The 22,218-nt window shown below is 48.3% G+C and overlaps 1 long non-coding RNA gene across 1 annotated transcript in view; it reads left to right on the forward strand.

Annotated features, from left to right (window-relative positions):
- LOC140426704 (uncharacterized) overlaps positions 1–1,166 on the forward strand; it is a 56,555-nt gene extending 55,389 nt beyond the window's left edge. Inside the window, exon 3 of the long non-coding RNA XR_011948274.1 lies at positions 853–1,166. This is a non-coding gene — a long non-coding RNA (uncharacterized lncRNA). The remainder of the gene's footprint in view (positions 1–852) is intronic.
- Positions 1,167–22,218: the final 21,052 nt, after the last annotated feature.

Consider the following 22,218-nt stretch of genomic DNA (forward strand, 5'->3'; position numbering starts at 1 on the left):
AGGGTTTTGCATGCCCAAGCCAGATGGTGGGGGGTGAACGTAATGCGACATGAATCCAAGATCCCGGTTGAGGCTGTACTCGTGTGTGCGGAACTTGGCTATGAGTATCTGTTCGGCGATTCTGCGTTGTCGCGGGTCCTGAAGGCCGCCTTGGATAACGCTTACCCGGAGATCAGAGGCTGAATGCTCTTGACTGCTGAAGTGTTCCCCGACTGGAAGGGAACATTCCTGCCTGGCGATTGTCACACGATGTCCGTTCATCCATTCATCCCAATTTCAGTCATCGGAGTGAACGTTCCTGGACTGTACTGAGGGAGTGCTGCGCAGTTAGAGGTGCTGCTTTGTCAGGCAATGGATCATAGCCCCGAATTACTTATGGACACACTGAACTTTTTATTAACACATTTGTTTTTTTAAAGAAGATGGCTGAGAAATTCTGAGAACGTATTCAGTGACTGGAAAGCTACTGTGTGGATTATACTCAGTCCTGAGAAAGAATGGTATGTCACACCTGGGGGGTGTCAAGGAACTTCAGACAGGGACACTTTAAAGGAAGAGATGCAATGCAAAAAATTGAAGTGCAATCTCCTGTGGTTGATGACCAGCTCAGCAGAAACCATCTCCTGTGAGTTTTATCCCAGACTGTGAACATAATGAGGGTTGAAAGAAAGCAGTTTCTGGGGGAAAGACATTTTAGTTTTTTCTCCTTTCCAGGCATACAAGAAAAAGGGTTAAAAAAACAACTGAAACCCAGGTCTCTGTTTGCTAGTCTGATGTTCTGGTTCTACTGCTGTGGCGAATATCCATTAGGTATTCCTGCGCTTGTAGGTTAATAAAAAGTCTCTCTCTCAGATTGCAGGAAGCAAGTCACAAATCAGAAAAGTCACAGTCGAAAAGGAAACAGGGTAACTCCTTTTAGCTAATCTGCAGAACCAAGAATCTCCAAACCAACTGCTGAACTGCCGAAGTCAGCACTACCGGAATGCCCCAACTTATCAGTAGCAACATTTCATCATCGACTCCTCACAGACAAGTCAAACACTTATTAGTATATCTTTTTTAACTTTTATTTTGGACTGACTTCTCAGTTTTAATCTGTGTGTATCTTTGTTACATTTTTATTATTATTGTCTCATATTTTGGTAACTAATAAATTCACTCTTTCTTTAACGCAAGAGAGTCTGGTTAAATGGGCATAAGTACATTTGGACGGGGAAAAGGTATCCCTGAGGGAAGGGATCCTTTTTAAATTAATCTTGTTGTAATCAACCGAAGGAGTTGAATGAAGGAAGGGGAGCCAGTTCTTCCGACCTCACCTGGGAGCATAAAAAACCCTGGGGGTAATCTTGTCCAGAATCATAACAAATTGCGGTGAATTTCGCAGCCTGGCTATCCTCATTCAGAGCAAACCTGATACAATGATGGGCCTTCCTGTACAGGGCATTGGCGACCTCCTTTTTGCATCAATGTGTTGAGGACAGAGGGATGCTGCTCAGATCCCCTGTTGATTCCTAGAAAGACCTAGAGGTGAAGAAATTGAGTTTTGCTTTCACCTCCAAAGCCACTGGCAGGGGAAAGCTTCCAACCCCACATGGAGTCAGGTCTTCATGAAGAATGTGGCAAATGTGATGTACGAGGTCTCGGGACAATCACCTCTCACTCATTTGTCATTAGCAGACTCTTTGACGATAAACCCTCGGTGTGGTGAGCAACCTCGGCTGTCTGGGTTTCTCCTCCTCAGCCTCCTGTTCAAGCTCAGGCTCCCGCTGGCCATGTGTCCAAGGCCATGCCTCCTACTGGAACTGCGTGTGCTGATGCCTCTCCCTCCTTCATCTCCTCCATTTAATGAGGGCTCTGAAATAACACATCAAAAACAACTATGATTTAAAGGTGCAGAATTGGGAACTCTGGTTGTGAAACCTATGGGAATCCACAGCTTTGGGTGCCTAGTTTGCATTGTACCTGATGCAGCATACCCCTGAGATGCTAGTAGGCACAGACAGCTGAACAGCATCCCATCCCAGAATTGTGACATCTGGAGAACTCTGGGGGTGATAAGTTGTGAATAAAGTGATTAAACCAAAGTAACTCTGCACTACATTCTTTGAAGTGTGACATCAATGACCTTTCAGTTGCTTATGATCAATGAATGGAATCTATTCAGCCAGTGATGAATGGCATTTATTGTTAACCTGTGCCTGCCCTTCACTGATGGGATGTCAGGTATGATGCAGTCGTGCCCTCTTCACTATTGCCTTCACTCTCCAAGGCTGCCTGCTGTTGATGTTGAGATGTGGCTATTGAGTTTTGTCTATGACTTTAACAGTGCTGAATAAAACAATTGGCCTGTTCTTGCTTCCTGGGCAATGAGGTCTCTCTCCTGTGTAATTGACCTGGATCCTGACCACTGTAGTGCCACCAACAAGTCTGTGCGTCCCAGGAAGGTGCTCCATAGCCCAGCGCAGCAGTCGCCCCACACTGCCTCATACCCCTGTCAGACAGAACCAATCTTACTTTTGTTTCTGCATGATGCCATTGCTCTGTGACTTCAAGATGGTGCTGCTTCACCGGTACTTCAGGACCGAGTTTGACCTTCCCTTCCTCATTGTCTGTGTGCCTCTGATTTATCCGGAGCTTCATGATGTACAGATAGAACTGTCTCCCGTTATTCTCCAGCCTCCCCAAGTAATACTGAATCCCACCATCATAGCGGTGGACATTCTGACTCTACCCCCCGAGTCCATCACCTGCGAAGCGCCAATGCCCTATGTGGACTTCAACCCATCTGGGAGCTGTGTGCACTCTTACAGACAGTAGTGAGCACACCCCGGCCCCATCTCCATGAGGCCTTCACATAGCCGTTCCTCCTGTATTATGCCTTCCCGATCTATAGGCTGCAGATGCCTCCAGTGACCATCACCATTCCTTCCGCAGGTCAGTATAGTGCCCGCCAAGCCGGGAGCATCAACTGTAAGTCAGCCCTGCACACCAAGCAGTGGAGCACATTACCCTTGCCCACCTCTGAAGCTGGGGTAAACCAAGCTGCCATTGATTACCCCTTCTGCATACCACTGCTGTTCTGCACTCTCTCCTCTCTCTGACCTCTGACTGTGAGGCCCACATAGCCCCTAGACTGCCTGTCATTTGTGACTCCTTTCCGTTTCGCAGGAGGAATTTCAGCGCTCAGTGACTCCTCTTTGCAAGCCCCCGAACTAAAGCAGGAACCTAGGCATAGTCCATGTGAGCTACCCTCTGAAACCACACCAGCCCCAACATCGAAGTGCTTGTATGAAACATCCCTAAAGTGCCCGAAGGCGGATTTTGCTGGGATGGAGAGACTCGGAACCTCCAAAGTCAGGAGTGTGGGTCAGAGATATGGGGCGAGATTCTCCGACCCCCAGCGGGTCAGAGAATGGACGTTGGCCGCCGTGAATTCCGCCCCCGCCGCCCGCCGAAGTCTCCGAAGGGAGAAAAGTCGGCGGGGCGTCAATGGCGCCGCACACCTTGGAGAATGGCACGGGTGGGCGCAAGACAATGGATTTTGGGGCTGCCGATATTCTCCCGTCCGGATGGGCCGAAGTCCCGCCGACGTGATGACGGGTCACGTCGGAGTAAATCAAACCACCTTTCAATCGGCGTCAACCAGTGCTCAAGGTTTACGCCTCCAGCGTGGGGGAGAGGTGTGTGTCGGGTTTTGTGTATGGGTGTGCGGCGGGGGAGGGGGGGTGGTTAGAGTGGGCTGGGCTCCGGGGGAGTGCCGGGAGGGGGGGTCCGTGCCAGGGAGGAGGATGGGGTCCGTGCCGGGAAGGGGGATGGGGGGGGGGGGGGTCCGTGCTGGGGAGGGGGACGGGGAATTCCAGAGATTCACAACCCTTTGGGTGAAGACGTTCCTCCTACACTCCGTCCTAAATCTACTTCCCCTTATTTTGAGGCTATGCCCCCTAGTTCTGCTTTCCCCGACCAGTGGAAACAACCTGCCCGCATCTATCCTATCATAATTTTATATGTTTCAATAAGATCCCCCCGCATCCTTCTAAACTCCAATGAGTACAGTCCCAGTCTACTCAACCTCTCGTCATAATCTAATCCCCTCAACTCTGGGATCAACCTAGTGAATCTCCTCTGCACCCCCTCCAGTGCCAATATGTCCTTTCTCAGGTAAGGAGACCAAAACTGAACACAATACTCCAGATGCGGCCTCACCAACGCCCTATATATAAATAAAATATGAATATAAAAGACATGAGGCACTCACACTCCTCCTCTTTCCACTGATGAACATCTAGAGAGTCAGTCAAGGGTGTTGTTACAATCTCACACCTCCACCACGTGGCTAAGAGCTAGTCTGGTTCAGTCAGACAGAGAACCACACTTAAGTTAGCAGAGAGTCGAACTCACAGAGAACTGTGCTAACTGTGCTATTAGTTCAATAAACCTGATTGAACTAACTTCAAGGTCTGAAGTATCTTTCTGATTTAAGCTGCACCCAGTTGCAGCCAGTGCTAGACCAGTGTACTTAACACAACATGATACCAGGAGACTACTAATTTAAGGTGGTTTACCTCAGTCCGTTCCGTGACGACCAGCAAATGTATCCCGGCACCTTGGAGAAGATTCAGGCTCCTCACCAGCTCAGGACCTCCGGCAATTTCAGTGCCAACTGGCGGATATTCAAGCAAAAGCTTCTGATGTACATCGAAGCTTCAGACCTTGAGGGTGCATCTGATGCAAGAAATACCGCGCTTCTCCTCTCAACAATGGGTGATCAAGCCATCGGACTCTTCAACACGTTTAACTTCACCGAAGGCCAGGACAAGACAAAGTTTCAGACCATCCTTGACGACTTCGATAGTCACTGTGAAGTGGACACCAATGAAATCTTTGAGCGTTACATATTCAAACAGCGTCTTCAAGGGAAAGATGAATCTTTCAATGCCTTCTTAACTAGCCTCCGCCTGCTAGCGCTGTCCTGCAACTTTGGTGATGTTGCTGACTCCATGATCAGGGACCAAATCGTGTTTGGAGTACACTCTGATCCTCTGAGAGAGCAGCTCTTAAAAATTAAGCATATGACCCTGCCAGCCGCGATTGAAACATGTACAGTGCATGAGCACGCAAAAAAATCGGTATTCCCAATCCAAAGCGGCTGAAAATGAAAAACTTGCCTCCCACGAGGCAGTGAGTGTGCAGGCCATCTCCCGGATGCAGCGCCTCAGCATTGAAGACAGTGGCCATCTCGCGCGCTTTTCCCGGAGCCCCACGCATGCGCGATGCGAACGGGATAATGAAGCAGTCGACACCCACACTGCGCAGGTGCAGACGTCTGCCGACCGCACTGCGCATGTGCGACGATGTACACTGCGTCACGACGCCGACGTCATGATGTGCCCGAACTGTGGCAACGCCCACTTAAAGGGACACTGCCCTGCGGGAAGCCTGGACACTATGCAGCCTTCTGCAGGTCTGCACCACCAGTCAGAAGCCAGCGCTCCCAATTCCGACGACGGCGCGTCCAGAATGTGCAACGACGATTACAGGATTCTGATCCTGGCAGTACAACGGATCCAGAGGACAAGTGCCTGGTGTCTGCCTACCGAGTGGGCATCATTACCACACGTGAACATGCTACACCTAACTCATCTTGCATTCAGTCCATCCTCGCTGTGGATTCGGAGGATGAATGGCGTGCGGTGATGCAGGTCAACCACTGCTCCATCCAGTTCAAGTTGGACACAGGTGCTTCTGCCAACCTCCTCTCACAGGCAGATTTCAAACGCATCAAAAAGTCCCCCAAGGTCCTTCCAGCAGCCTGCAGGCTCATGGACTACAACGGAAATGCCATCACGGCACTGGGATCCTGCCATCTACTCGTCTCCAACCGGAGCACCCATGCACGGCTAAGGTTTGAAATTGTCAAGCCGGACAGGGCATCCCTACTGGGCGCGCATGCCTGCAAAAAGCTAAACCTGGTGCAGCGGGTTTATTCAACGACATCCTCCAACGTGGATCTTCAAGCTGGTATTGACGACATCCTCGCTCAGTATCCAGATGTGTTTGACGGGATGGGCACTTTGCCATATCGGTACAAGATCCGACTGCGACCTGATGCCAAGCCAGTGGTCCATGCACCACGCCGGGTCCCGGCTCCGCTGAAGGAGCGCCTGAAGGAACAGCTCAAGGAGCTGCAGCAGCAGGGGATCATTTCCAGGGTAACCGAACCGACTGACTGGGTCAGCTCGATGGTGATGGTTATAAAACCCTCTGGAGACCTGCGCATCTGCATTGATCCCAAGGATCTCAATGACAATATAATGCATGAACACTACCCCATCCCGAAGCGGGAGGAACTCACCAGTGAGATGGCACATGCAAGGTTTCTCACAAAGTTAGATGCGTCACATCGATTCTGGCAAATCCTGCTGGATGAGTCCAGCGGAAGGCTCTGCACCTTCAACACACCGTTTGGCAGGTACTGCTATAAACGTATGCCGTTCGGCATCATCTCGGCATCAGAGATACTTCATCGCATCATGGAGCAGATGATGGAGGGCATCGAAGGGGTTTGTGTGTATGTGGACGACGTCATCATATGGTCCACGACCCCTGAGGAGCATGTTTCCTGTCTCCAGCAGGTATTCCGTCGTGTCCACACCAACGGCCTGAAGCTGAACAGGCCCAAATGTTGCTTTGGCATGTCGACACTCAAGTTCCTAGGAGACCAGATCTCTCAGCAGGGCGTGTGCCCGACACAGACAAGGTCAAGGTCATCGCAGCCATGAAGGTCCCGGAAGACAAGAAGGTGGCATTGCGCTTCCTGGGCATGGTCAATTTTCTTGGCAAGTTCATTCCAAATATGGCCTCACACACCATGGCCCTACGAAACCTAGTGAAGAAATCCACTGCCTTTGAGTGGAAGGCGGCCCATCAGGCAGAGTGGTTGGAGCTGAAAGCCAAGCTCACCACTGCACCCGTATTGGCATTTTTCGACCCAGACAGGGAAACGAAAATCTCGACAGATGTGAGCCAGGATGGCATCGGTGCGATGCTGCTTCAACGCGATGACACTTCATCCTGGGCACTGGTTGCCTGCGCATAAAGGGCAATGACGCCCACCGACCAAAGGTATGCACAAATTGAGAAGGAATGCCTGGGCCTTCTCACTGGCATTCTCAAGTTTCACAACTATGTCTACGGCCTGCCGACATTCACAGTCGAGACGGATCACAGGCCCCTGGTCCACATGATCCACAAGGACCTTAATGACATGACGCCTCGGTTGCAGCGCATCCTCCTCAAACTCAGAAGGTACAACTTTGACCTGGTCTACACACCTGGCAAGGAGCTCATCATTGCCGATACACTGTCCCGCTCCATCTCCGTGCCGAGTGAACCACTGAACATCATCCGGCAAATTGAATCACAGGTTGAGTCACAGGTGCAGCTGTGTGCTAGCACCTTCCCGGCATCTGATGAGAAGGTGATTCGTATCCGTGAGGAGACAGCCAAAGACCCCCTCTTGCAACGTGTTATGCAACACCTCGCCAATGGCTGCCAAAAAGGGTAGTGCCTTCAATTTTTCAATGTAAAGGACGACCTGACGGTGGTTGATGGTGTCCTCCTCAAACTGGACCGGATTGTAATTCCACACAGTCTCCAGAGCTTGGTGCTCCGTCAAATCCATGAGGGCCACCTGGGTGTGGAAAAGTGCAGATGCAGAGCCAGGCAGGCTGTCTACTGGCCCGGGATCAGCCAGGACATCGTGAACATGGTCCTTAACTGTGCGACCTGTCAACGCTTCCAGCCAGCGCAGAGTAAGGAGACACTTCCGCAGCATGAAATCGAAACCTCTCCATGGTCCAAGGTTGGCATCGACCTCTTTCATGCAAATTGTCGTGATTACGTGTTAATTGTTGATTACTTATCCAATTACCCTGAAGTCGTGAAGCTCTCAGACCTCACATCTCGGACCGTCATCAAGGTCTGTAAGGAGACATTCTCCAGGCATGGTATCCCACTCACTGTCATGAGTGACAATGGCCCGTGCTTCAGCAGCCATGAATGGTCTATGTTTGCCCAGTCGTATCAGTTCAAACACGTCACTTCCAGCCCACACTATCCGCAGTCAAACGGAAAAGTTGAGAAAGGGGTGCACATAGTGAAGCAGCTCATCTGCAAGGCCGCGGATTCTGCGTCTGACATTCACCTTGCGCTGCTTGCGTACAGGGCGACTCCACTGTCCACTGGCATGTCGCCGGCTCAACTCCTGATGAACAGGGACTGCGAACGACACTTCCAGCCATACATGTGCCCAACCTGGATCACCTCCCGGTGCTGCAGAAGGTGCAGCAACTCCGAGACCGGCAAAAACAGGTCTATGATGCTCATGCCACCGATTTGCCCGTGTTATCCCCGTCAGACACTGTTCGGGTCAAGATCCCTGATGGAGGCTGGTTAGCTCCAACTGTCGTTTTTCGACAGGCTGCCCCCCGCTCGTATGTTGTGTGTCTGGCTGATGGTTCTTTTGTGCGACGAAACAGACGGGCACTGCGCAAAGTTGCCTGCCCACAACCCCATTCTTCTTCATTTCCTTCTGTTGTTTTGCCACCTCCTGATACCCCGACTCACGAGGCCACCAGTCAGGCTTCAATCCCGCCCATCAAGGCGCAGTCGTCCCCACCACCACCTCTCCGGCGGTCGATCAGGATCAGACAAAAGCCACAGCGACTGGACTTATGAACATTTGTTCTGTTTGCTATGTTCTGTGTTCTCGCATTAGACAGCTGTTTTCACATGTACATATGTTCACATCCACTGCATATATATATGTTAATATTGGCCTATTCTTGTAAATACGTTCGCACATGCCATCCAAACACTAAAAAAAGGGGGAGATGTCATGAAATTCAGACACACACATAATGATATACAGACATGCAGCTAATGGACACAGAGAACAGGACATGACCAATAAGCAGGCAGGACACTCAGGGGTGGGATCTGACTATAAAAGATACGAGGCACTCACACTCTGCCTCTTTCCACTGATGAACATCTAGAGAGTCAGTCAAGGGTGTTGTTACAATCTCACACCTCCACCACGTGGCTAAGAGCTAATCTGGTTCAGTCAGACAGAGTAACCACTCTTAAGTTAGCAGAGAGTCGAACTCACAGAGAACTGTGTTAACTGTGCTATTAGTTCAATAAACCTGATTGAACTAACTTCAAGGTCTGGAGTATCTTTCTGAGCTAAGCTGCATCCAGTTGCAGCCAGTGTTAGACCAGTGTACCTAACATGACAAGAATCCCCTCAACTTCGGACACGCCCAGAACATTACATGATTGGCCGGGCTTCCCCCACAGCGTCCGCACCTATCGTCCACTTCCTCAAAAAAACCTGCTCATCCAGACTACTGTCATGTGGGCCCTATGAACCACCTTGAACTGGATCAGGCTAAGTCTGGCACATGACGAGGATGAATTAACTTTTCCCATAATTCAATTTCCAACTCTCCTCCCAGCTCCTCTTCCCACTTCCTCTTCATCTCCCCGATAGGGACTCCTCCCCACTCCATCAACTCCTTTTATATCTCCGAGACCCTCCCTTCCCCAACCCCCATTTTTGACATTACCTTATCCTGTTGTCCCCTCAGGGGGAGGCGAGGAAAGCTTGGAAGCTGCCTCCGATCACAAGGCTTACATTAACACTGCAATGAAGTTACTGTGAAAATCCCCTAGTTGCCACATTCCGGCGCCTGTTCGGGTACACTGAGGGAGAATTCAGAATGTCCAATTCACCTAACCTGCACATCTTTGAACTGTGTGAGGAAACCGGAGCACCCGGAGCAAACCAACGCAGACACGGGGAGAGCGTATAGACTCCGTACAGACAGTGACTCAAGCTGGGAATCGAACCTGGGTCCCTGGTGCTGTGAAGCAACAGTTCTAACCACTGTGCTACCAGGCTTGCCAGGATGTTGCCTGGTATGGAGGGCAATCACTATGAGGAGAGATTGGATGAACTCTTTTTGTTCTCATTGGAATGACAACAGTTGATGGACGACCTGATTGAAGTCTACAAAATTATCAGGGGCATTGACAGAGTGAATAGTCAGAAGCTTTTTCCTCGGATGGAAGAGTCAATTACTAGAGGACATAGGTTTGAGGTGCGAGGGGCAAAGTTTAGAGGTGATGTGCGAGGGAAGTTTTTTTAACAGAGGGTAGTTGGTGCCTGGAACTCGCTGCCGGAGAGGTGGTAGGAGCAGGTACGATAGTGACTTTTAAGAGGCATCTTGGTAAATATATGAATAGGATGGGAACAGAGGGATACGGACCCCAGAAGTGTAAAAGGGTTTAGGTTAGATGGGCAGCATGGTCAGGGACAAAGGGCCTGTTCCTGTGATGTAATTTTCTTTGTTCTTTGTATCCCTTGGCCTCCGGTTGGGTTATAACAATTTCCAACCAAAAGAAAAGGCCACAATGCAGCGAACAGCACAAAGGTCACAACTGGGACTACCGATCATGCCGGTCCCAATCCGAGCCAGCTTTTAAATGTTAATTGAATGAGCCCCAGAAGATGGGCCTCTAGCCCGCAGCAGGGTAGCTTGTATTCTACCTGCCCCACGGGAAGATCAATTGTGTCATCAATTGTGCTTTTGTGAGGATTATTACAGGAAAGTTGCACAAATCCCTCAAAAAGCTCAGCCAGGAGAGGAGGAGTGTGCCAGTGGATGCACACTCTGTATTTTGTTCACTGCTAGGTATGGTGGCAATGGAGCCAAAGTCTGACCATCTCTGGGCTAGAGAAAACAAGCACAAAAAGACATGTATTTATGCAGATCCTTAAAAGGCTTCAGAACATGATGTGGAGTTGCCGGCATTGGACTGGGGTGAGCACAGAAAGAAGTCTTACAACAGCAGGTTAAAGTCCAACAGATTTGTTTTGAATTGCTGGCTTTCGGAGCGCAGCTCCTTCCTCAGATGAGTGAAGAGGTTGGTTCTAGAAACACATATATAGGCAAAGCCAATTCAGAATTGCCGAGCAGAAACTTATAGCCAAGTTCCGCACACATGAGTACGGCCTCAATCGCGACCTTGGATTCATGTTGCATTATATTCACCCCCCACCATCTGGCCTGGGCTTGCAAAATCCTACCAACTGTCCTAGGCTTGAGATAATGCACATCTCTTTAACCTGGGATTATCCCTCTCTCCAGTCGCTCCATCTGGACCTGTAAAGACTTAATTACCTGCAAAGACTCGCATTCAAAGTATCGTCTTGAATCATTGACTTTGTCTATATCAGCCTGCTATTCAACGGTACTTTGCCGGTTCCTTTTGGTCTTGGGGAGTTTCTCTTCGCCAAGGGCGCATTACAACAAGGGGCTGTTTAGCACACTGGGCTAAATCGCTGGCTTTGAAAGCAGACCAAGGCAGGCCAGCAGCACGGTTCAATTCCCGTAACAGCCTCCCCGAACAGGCGCCGGAATGTGGTGACTAGGGGCTTGTCACAGTAACTTCATTGAAGCCTACTTGTGACAATAAGCCATTTTCATTTTCATTTCATTTGAGTTGTTTCTTGCTGGTGAGCCCAGCAGGAAAGGCTCCTCACGGATCAGGGTGTTATTGTGTCTGGCTGCTCCGATCTTCCCCCACACCACCTTTCAGCCCCCCCCCCCCATATCATTTTCAACTACACCCCCACCCTACTGCAACCTTGGAGAGGCCCTTGAAACACCTCTTTACCCCACCCTAAACATGGTATGCGCCCCCCCGTGCCCGATCCCCTGGCAATGCCAACCTGGCACCCTGGTGCTGCCACCCTGGCAGTGCCCCTGCCAGCCTGGAAGTGCCAGCTTGGCAGCCTGATAGTGTCAAGCTGCCCAGGTGCCAGCAGAAGTGTCAGGGTGCCACCCTGCCCTGGCCCCTACCACCTGGATCCTCTAATGGCTGGGAGGCCCACCCCCCAGGAGCCATTACAAGTGGTCCATGTTTGTGTGGACCAGTATTAAACGGTGCCCTGGCGAGGTCTCCCAGGTACAGCTGTTAAGTCTCGGGCGTCGAGAGAATCCTGTGAACACATATTTAAATTAACCCAATTGATGATTTAAATATGCAATTCTGGATCATGCCTTGTGAGGGTGACATCTTGCGACACTCTGTTAATTCTCGCAAGTCATTTTGAACGTCACAAATCAAACCAGGCGCAACAAGGCCACTGAATCGTGCCCAATGTCACCTGCCGCTGAACTAACCTGCAGCATGTACTGTCGAGCTTTGCACATGAATAATAATTGATTGAGGAATTGGTGATATGCAGGGGGATGAACTTCAGTGTGCGCCACTGCCTTCAGCGCCGGAGAGCGTTGTGAACTTGAGAACTTGAGGTGTTTGACCATTTATTCCACAGGAAGAATTTTGGTGTTTGAATGCATAGTGTATGTGCAGAGTTTAGAAGAATGGTGCTGGGATGACAGGAAACTGGTTAAAGCGATAATGAAGTAAACTTTAATCAGTAAACACGCCACACATTTTGTGTCAGAAAGTCTTTGATCTGCAGAGGTTTGCTTTCTCCCTATGAACACCAGATTTTCAAATAGTTACCGCAAGGGCAAACCTTGCCCAAGTTCGCAAGGAGAATGTAGGAGGATAACTCGGAGTTATTTATTTATGTCAAGAAAACTAGTCCACCCTTCAGAGAGTATGGTGAGTTTATTATTCCTATATTGTTACCTAGTCATGGTGCTATTTTGGTGATTAGTTGTACGAACTGAGTTGAGAAACTGCTGTCTGCATGTTCCCTTGTTGTAATTAAACATCAGCTTTTTTTTGGTCAGCCTCTGAGAAGATTGCAAAGGTATGCAAGGGAGAGGTATGAATATCTGGCACAGATCATAAATGACCCCATTGTTATAATCATAGCTATTGTACAGTTAGATATGCGACAGATTCACACCTAACTGTGAAATGCTCAGATAAATGAATGGAATGACTAGTATTATTGTACTTGAGAGTGTATCTATGACATGTCATTAAACGTGGGCCAGAGTGTAAATGGGAAAAGGGGACAAGGATTCAGAATTTTAAAAGCCCATATCTGAGTTTTGCATTCCCTGATTGTGTGGTGCAGACAACAATTACAATACCAGGAAGAAAAAATGCAGGCAACTAATCGAGACTGAACCATCTCCAATCCAAGTCAGCCGCATTCTATCACCAGAAGCTATAATGTTGAAAAATGAGGGTCATGCTGTGGTTATAAATAGATTAAAATGGGACATTCAATGTTGCATTCAGATCCAAGAGAAAGCAACAATGTTTGGTTTACGGTCCACATTGGCTGAATTCTTAATAAGACTGTGGACCTTTTGTAATTCTGTTAATCAGATCATAATTTACATTATTAAACTCTTACTGGTTGATTTCCACATTTGACATTCCAACAGAACAGGAACTGCAAAGTTTCATCTTTAGCAAGGATGACTGGCCTGTTTGGGCCTGTATTACATTTCATCCTTAACTCATTGACAAAACATAGAACATAGAACATTACAGCGCAGTACAGGCCCTTCGGCCCTCGATGTTGCGCCGACCTGTGAAACCACTCTAAAGCCCATCCACACTATTCCCTTATCGTCCATATGTCTATCCAATGACCATTTGAATGCCCTTCGTGTTGGCGAGTCCTCAACTGTTGCAGGCAGGGCATTCCACGCCCTTACTACTCTCTGAGTAAAGAACCTACCTCTGACATCTGTTCTATATCTATCTCCCCTCAATTTAAAGCTATGTCCCCTCGTGCTAGACATCACCATCCGAGGAAAAAGGCTCTCACTGTCCACCCTATCCAATCCTCTGATCACCTTGTATGCCTCAATTAAGTCACCTCTTAACCTTCTTCTCTCAAACGAAAACAGCCTCAAGTCCCTCAGCCTTTCCTCATCAGATCTTCCCTCCATACCAGGCACCATTCTGGTAAATCTCCTCTGCACCCTTTCCAATGCTTCCACATCCTTCCGATAATGTGGTGACCAGAATTGCACGCAATACTCCAAATGCGGCCGCACCAGAGTTTTGTACAGCTGCAACATGACCTCATGGCTCCGAAACTCAATCCCTCTACCAATAAAAGCTAACACACCATACGCCTTCTTAACAGCCCTCTCAACCTGGGTGGCAACTTTCAGGGATCTATGTACATGGACACCGAGATCTCTCTGCTCATCCACACTGCCAAGAATCTTACCATTAGCCCAGTACTCTGTCTTCCTGTTATTCCTTCCAAAATGAATCACCTCACACTTTTCTGCATTAAACTCCATTTGCCACCTCTCAGCCCAGCGCTGCAGCTTATCTATGTCCCCCTGTAACTTGTAACATCCTTCTGCACTGTCCACAACTCCACCGACTTCAGTGTCATCTGCAAATTTACTCACCCATCCTTCTACGCCCTCCTCCAGGTCATTTATAAAAATGACAAACAGCAGTGGCCCCAAAACAGATCCTTGTGGTACACCACTAGTAACTGGACTCCAGTCTGAACATTTCCCATCAATCACCACCCTTTGTCTTCTTCCAGCTAGCTAATTTCTGATCCAAACCGCTAAATCACCCTGAATCCCATGCCTCCGTATTTTCTGCAGTAGCCTACCGTGGGGAACCTTATCAAACGCTTTACTGAAATGCATATACACCACATCAACTGCTTTACCCTCATCCACCTGTTTGGTCACCTTCTCAAAGAACTCAAGAAGGTTTGTGAGGCATGACCTACCCTTCACAAAACCATGTTGACTATCTCTAATCAAATTATTCCTTTCCAGATGATTATACATCCTATCTCTTATAAACCTTTCCAAGATTTTGCCCACAACAGAAGTAAGGCTCACTGGTCTATAGTTACCGGGGTTGTCTCTACTCCCCTTCTTGAACAAGGGGACAACATTTGCTATCCTAGAAGAGAAGAATTTCTACAGAGACCAGACGAATTTCCATAGTCTCGTGAAAAATAACTGAACTATTTTACAGGAAGGAGATGGTGGTGCAGTGTTAATGTCCCTGGACTGGTAATCCGGAGGTTCAGGGAGATATGGGTCCAAATCCACCGTCCTCCTATAGTGACTACTGGAATTTAAAATCAATTTGTCAGAATTGAATGCTCGTTTCAGTAATGGTGATAAAGACAACTATCTTTGATTGTTGTAAAAGCCCATCTGGGTCACCAATTATTCTTTAGGGAAGGAAATCTGCTGTCCTTAACTGGTCTGGCCTATTTGTGACTCACAGCATCATGGTTGACTCTTAACTACCCTCTGAAGTGGTCGAGCGAAACACTCAGTTCAAGGGCAGTTAGGGATTGTCAATAAATGCTGGGCCTTGTCAATGACACCCACATCGTATGAATTAATTTTTTAAAAAGACTGATTCAGAAAATATGCTGTAAAGAATCAAAAAGTAGCTTTTAAAATTAAAAACTGCTTATTTTCTTCATTCATCTGGGCGTCACTAGTAAGACCAGTGCTTTCCCATTCCTTACTGCCCTTGAGGAGGTGGTGGTAAGCCGCCTTCTTAAACCACCGCATGCCCTGTGGTGTAGATACACCCACAGTGCTGTTAGGGAGGGAATGACAGGATTTTGACCCAGTGAAAGTGAAGGTGATATATTTCCAAGTCAGGGTGGTGAATGACTTGGAGGGGAACCTTCAGGTGGTGGGGTTCTCATGTGTCTGCTGCCCTTGTTCTTCTAGATGCTAGTGGTCATGATTTTGGAAGGTGCTGTCGAAGGAACCTTGGTGAGTTCTTGCAGTGCATCTTGTAGATGGTATACACTGCTACTATTATGCGTCGGTGATGGAGGGAATGGATGTCTGTGGAGGGGGTACCAATCAAGTAGGCTGCTTTGTCCTGGATGATGTCGAGCTTCTAGAGTGTTGTTGGAGCTGCACTAATCCAGGTAAGTGGGGAGAATTTCTTCACACTCCTGACTTGTGCCTTGTGGATGGTGGACAGGTTTTGGGAATTCTGGAGATGAGTTACTCACCATAGGATTCATCACCTCTGACCTACCCTTGTAGCCACAGTATTTATATGGCTAGTCTAGTTGTGTTTCTGGTCAATGGTAACCTCCAGGATGTTGACTGTGGGGGATTCAGCGAAGAGAATGCCATTGAATGTCAAGGGGCGATGGTTTGATTCTCTCTTGTTGGAGATGGTCATTGTCTGGCATGAATGTTACTTGCCAGAATGTTGTCCCGGTCTTGTTGCATTTGTACATGGACTGCTTCATTATTTGAGGAGTCATGAATGGTGCTGAACATTGTGCAGTCATCAGCGAACATCCCTACAACTGACCTTATGATGGAAGGAAGGTCATTGATGAAGCAGCTGGAGATGGTTGGGCCTATTATTTACCCTGATGAACTCCTGCAGTGATGTCATGGAGCTGAGATGATTGACCTCCAACCACCACAACCATCTTCCTTTGTGCCGGGTATGACTCCAACCAGCGGAGAGTTTTCCCCCTGATCCCCATTGACTCCAGTTTTTCTCGGGCCCCTTAATGCCAAACTCGGTCAAATGCGGCCTCGATGTCAAGGGCAGTCACTCTGGCCTCACCTCTGGAGTTCAGCTCTTTTGTCCATGTTTGAACCAAGACTGTAATGAGGTCAGGAGAACACATGAAATAGGAACTGGAGTAGACCATTCAGCCCATCGAGCCTTCTGCACCATTCAATATGATCATGACTGATCTTGGGCGTCCATTCCATTTCCCGCCCATTCCCTGTATCCGTTAATTCCCGAAAGACCAAAAATCTGTCAATCCCAGCCTGAAATATATTCAACGATGGAGCATCCAGACCCCTCTGGTGTCAAGAATTCCAAAGATTCACAACCCTTTGAGTGAAGAATTTTTTCCTTATCTCAGTCCTAAATGATCTGCCCCTTACCCTGAGACTGTGACTCTGTGTTTTAGATTCTCCAGGCAAGTTTCTCTTGTGTATTCAGTACACAGGTCTCAGTATCTATCCTGTCAAACACCATCAGAATATTATAGGTTTCAATGAGATCTCCTCTCATTCTTCTAAATGCCAGCGAATATGAATCCAATTTATTCAGTCTCTCATCACAGGACAACCCTCTCATCCCAGGGACTAATTTAGTGAGCCTTCACCACGCCCAATACAAGTATATCTTTTCTTGAATGTGGAGATCAAAACTGTGCAGTTTTCCAGATATGGTCTTAGCAAAGCTTCTTAAAAACAAGACTTCTATATTCTTCCACTCTAAACCCCTGCAATAAAAACCAACATGTCATTTACCTTCCTAATTGCTTGCTGTAGCGGTATGCTAACTTGCTGTGTTCCTTGATCAAGCACTCCCAAGTCTCTTTGAACATTAACACTTACAAGTTTCACACCTTTTTTAATATATTCTGCTTTTCTATTCTTAATACCAAAGTGATAATACTTCCCTACATTGTACTCCATCTGCCATCTTCTTGCCCACTCATTTAACCCGTCTGTATTGCTTTGCAGCCTCTCTGTGTCCTCCTCACAGCTTACATTTCCACCTAACTTTGTATCATCAGCAAAGTTAGATACATTACTCTCTGTCACTTCATCTCAGTCATGAATATAGATTGTATATAGTTGATCCTTGTGGCACTCAACTAGGCACAGTCTTCAAACTAGAAAATGTACCATTTATGCCCGCTCATTGTTTCGTGTCCATTGAACATAAGGCCATAAGACATAGGAGCAGAATTAGGCCATTCAGCCCATCGAATCTGCTCCACCATTCAATCATGGCTGATATGTTTCTCGGCCCCAATCTTCTGCCTTCTCCCCATAACCCCTGATCCCCTTATTCATATAATCATAGAATCTCCTGCACGGAGACAGGCCCTTTGGCCCAAACTGGTCCATGCCAACCAAAACGCCCATCTAAGCTAACCCCATTTGCCTGCATTTGGCCCATACTCCCCTAAACCTTTCCTATCCATGTGTCCGTCCAAATGTCTTTTAAATGTTGTCAATGTCCCTGCCTCAACCACTTCCTCCAGCAGCTCATTCCACATATGTGCCACCCTCTGCGTAAAAAAGTTGCTCCTCAGGATCCCATTAATTCTTTCCAAGCTTACCTTAAACGTATGCCCTCTAGTTCTCGTTTCCCCAACCCTGGGAAAAAGATTGAGTGGATTCACCCTATCCATGCTCGTGTCCTGTGCTCTGACTGTGAGATGTGGCAGGTCCGGGAGGCTTCCAGCGTCCCGGATGGCTTCATCTGCAGAAAGTGCACCCAACTGCAGCTCCTCACAGACCGCATGGTTCGGTTGGAGCAGCAATTGGATGCACTTAGGAGCATGCAGGTGGCGGAAAGCGTCATAGATCGCAGTTATGTAAATGTGGTCACACCCAAGGTGCAGGTAGAGAAATGGGTGACCACCAGAAAGGGCAGGCAGTCAGTGCAGGAATCCCCTGTGGTTGTCCCCCTCTCGAACAGATATACCCCTTTGGATACTGTCGGGGGGGATAGCCTATCAGGGGAAAACAGCAGCAGCCAGAGCAGTGGCACCACTGCTGGCTCTGATGTTCAGAAGGGAAGGTCAAAGCGCAGAAGAGTAATAGTAATAGGGGACTCTATAGTCAGGGGCACAGATAGGCGCTTCTGTGGACGTGAAAGAGACTCCAGGATGGTATGTTGCCTCCCTGGTGCCAGGGTCCAGGATGTCTCCGAACGGGTAGAGGGAATCCTGAAGGGGGAGGGCAAACAGGCAGAGGTCGTTGTACACATTGGTACTAACGACATAGGCAGGAAGGGGCATGAGGTCCTGCAGCAGGAGTTCAGGGAGCTAGGCAGAAAGTTAAAAGACAGGACCTCGAGGGTTGTAATCTCAGGATTACTCCCTGTGCCACGTGCCAGTGAGGCTAGAAATAGGAAGATAGAGAAGACAAACACGTGGCTAAACAGCTGGTGTAGGAGGGAGGGTTTCCGTTATCTGGACCACTGGGAGCTCTTCCGGGGCAGGTGTGACCTGTATAAGATGGACGGGTTGCATCTAAACCGGAGAGGCATAAATATCCTGGCCGCGAGGTTTGCTAGTGTCACACGGGAGGGTTTAAACTAGTATGGCAGGGGGGTGGGCACGGGAGCAATAGGTCAGAAGGTGAGAGCATTGAGGGAGAACTAGGGAGTAGGGACAGTGTGGCTCTGAGGCAGAGCAGACGGGGAGAAGTTGCTGAACACAGCGGGTCTGGTGGCCTGAAGTGCATATGTTTTAATGCAAGGAGCATTACGGGTAAGGCAGATGAACTTAGAGCTTGGATTACTACTTGGAACTATGATGTTGTTGCCATTACAGAGACCTGGTTGAGGGAAGGGCAGGATTGGCAGTTAAACGTTCCAGGATTTAGATGTTTCAGGCGGGATAGAGGGGGATGTAAAAGGGGAGGCGGAGTTGCGCTACTTGTTCGGGAGAATATCACAGCTATACTGCGAGAGGACACCTCAGAGGGCAGTGAGGCTATATGGGTAGAGATCAGGAATAAGAAGGGTGCAGTCACAATGTTGGGGGTATACTACAGGCCTCCCAACAGCCAGCGGGAGATAGAGGAGCAGATAGGTAGACAGATTTTGGAAAAGAGTAAAAACAACAGGGTTGTGGTGATGGGAGACTTCAACTTCCCCAATATTGACTGGGACTCACTTAGTGCCAGGGGCTTAGACGGGGCGGAGTTTGTAAGGAGCATCCAGGAGGGCTTCTTAAAACAATATGTAAAAAGTCCAACTAGGGAAGGGGCGGTACTGGACCTGGTATTGGGGAATGAGCCCGGCCAGGTGGTAGATGTTTCAGTAGGGGAGCATTTCGGTAACAGTGACCACAATTCAGTAAGTTTTAAAGTACTGGTGGACAAGGATAAGAGTGGTCCGAGGATGAATGTGCTAAATTGGGGGAAGGCTAATTGTAACAATATTAGGCGGGAACTGAAGAACATAGATTGGGGGCGGATGTTTGAGGGCAAATCAACATCTGACATGTGGGAGGCTTTCAAGGTTCAGTTGAAAGGAATACAGGACAGGCATGTTCCTGTGAGGAAGAAAGATAAATACGGCAATTTTCGGGAACCTTGGATGACGAGTGATATTGTAGGCCTCGTCAAAAAGAAAAAGGAGGCATTTGTCAGGGCTAAAAGGCTGAGAACAGACGAAGCCTGTGTGGCATATAAGGAAAGTAGGAAGGAACTTAAGCAAGGAGTCAGGAGGGCTAGAAGGGGTCATGAAAAGTCATTGGCAAATAGGGTTAAGGAAAATCCCAAGGCTTTTTACACGTACATAAAAAGCAAGAGGGTAGCCAGGGAAAGGGTTGGCCCACTGAAGGATAGGCAAGGGAATCTATGTGTGGAGCCAGAGGAAATGGGCGAGGTACTAAATGAATACTTTGCATCAGTATTCACCAAAGAGAAGGAATTGGTAGATGTTGAGTCTGGAGAAGGGGGTGTAGATAGCCTGGGTCACATTGTGATCCAAAAAGACGAGGTGTTGGGTGTCTTAAAAAATATTAAGGTAGATAAGTCCCCAGGGCCTGATGGGATCTACCCCAGAATACTGAAGGAGGCTGGAGAAGAAATTGCTGAGGCCTTGACAGAAATCTTTGGATCCTCGCTGTCTTCAGGGGATGTCCCGGAGGACTGGAGAATAGCCAATGTTGTTCCTCTGTTTAAGAAGGGTAGCAAGGATAATCCCGGGAACTACAGGCCGGTGAGCCTTACTTCAGTGGTAGGGAAATTACTGGAGAGAATTCTTCGAGACAGGATCTACTCCCATTTGGAAGCAAATGGACGTATTAGTGAGAGGCAGCACGGTTTTGTGAAGGGGAGGTCGTGTCTCACTAACTTGATAGAGTTTTTCGAGGAGGTCACTAAGATGATTGATGCAGGTAGGGCAGTAAATGTTGTCTATATGGACTTCAGTAAGGCCTTTGACAAGGTCCCTCATGGTAGACTAGTACAAAAGGTGAAGCCACACGGGATCAGGGGTGAACTGGCAAGGTGGATACAGAACTGGCTAGGCCATAGAAGGCAGAGGGTAGCAATGGAGGGATGCTTTTCTAATTGGAGGGCTGTGACCAGTGGTGTTCCACAGGGATCAGTGTTGGGACCTTTGCTGTTTGTAGTATATATAAATGATTTGGAGGAAAATGTAACTGGTCTGATTAGTAAGTTTGCAGACGACACAAAGGTTGGTGGAATTGCGGATAGCGATGAGGACTGTCAGAGGATACAGCAGGATTTAGATTGTCTGGAGACTTGGGCGGAGAGATGGCAGATGGAGTTTAATCCGGACATATGTGAGGTAATGCATTTTGGAAGGGCTAATGCAGGTAGGGAATATACAGTGAATGGTAGAACCCTCAAGAGTATTGAAAGTCAAAGAGATCTAGGAGTACAGGTCCACAGGTCATTGAAAGGGGCAACACAGGTGGAGAAGGTACTCAAGAAGGCATACGGCATGCTTGCCTTCATTGGCCGGGGCATTGAGTATAAGAATTGGCAAGTCATGTTGCAGCTGTATAGAACCTTAGTTAGGCCACACTTGGAGTATAGTGTTCAATTCTGGTCGCCACACTACCAGAAGGATGTGGAGGCTTTAGAGAGGGTGCAGAAGAGATTTACCAGAACGTTGCCTGGTATGGAGGGCATAAGCTATGAGGAGCGATTGAATAAACTCGGTTTGTTCTCACTGGAACGAATGAGGTTGAGGGGTGACCTGATAGAGGTCTACAAAATTATGAGGGACATAGACAGAGTGGATAGTCAGAGGCTTTTCCCCAGGGTAGAGGGGTCAATTACTAGGGGGCATAGGTTTAAGGTGAGAGGGGCAAGGTTTAGAGTAGATGTACGAGGCAAGTTTTTTACGCAGAGGGTGGTGGGTGCCTGGAACTCGCTACCGGAGGAGGTAGTGGAAGCAGGGACGATAGGGACATTTAAGGGGCATCTTGACAAATATATGAATAGGATGGGAATAGAAGGATACGGACCCAGGAAGTGTAGAAGATTGTAGTTTAGTCGGGCAGTATGGTCGGCACGGGCTTGGAGGGCCGAAGGGCCTGTTCCTGTGCTGTACATTTCTTTGTTCTTTGTTCATGCCTCTCATGACCTTATTCACCTCTATCAGATCACCCCTCAGTCTCCCACGCTCCAAAGAAAAAGTCCTAGCCTGTCC

This window comes from Scyliorhinus torazame, chromosome 7 (assembly GCF_047496885.1).
Source record: "Scyliorhinus torazame isolate Kashiwa2021f chromosome 7, sScyTor2.1, whole genome shotgun sequence".
Lineage (NCBI taxonomy): Eukaryota > Metazoa > Chordata > Chondrichthyes > Carcharhiniformes > Scyliorhinidae > Scyliorhinus > Scyliorhinus torazame.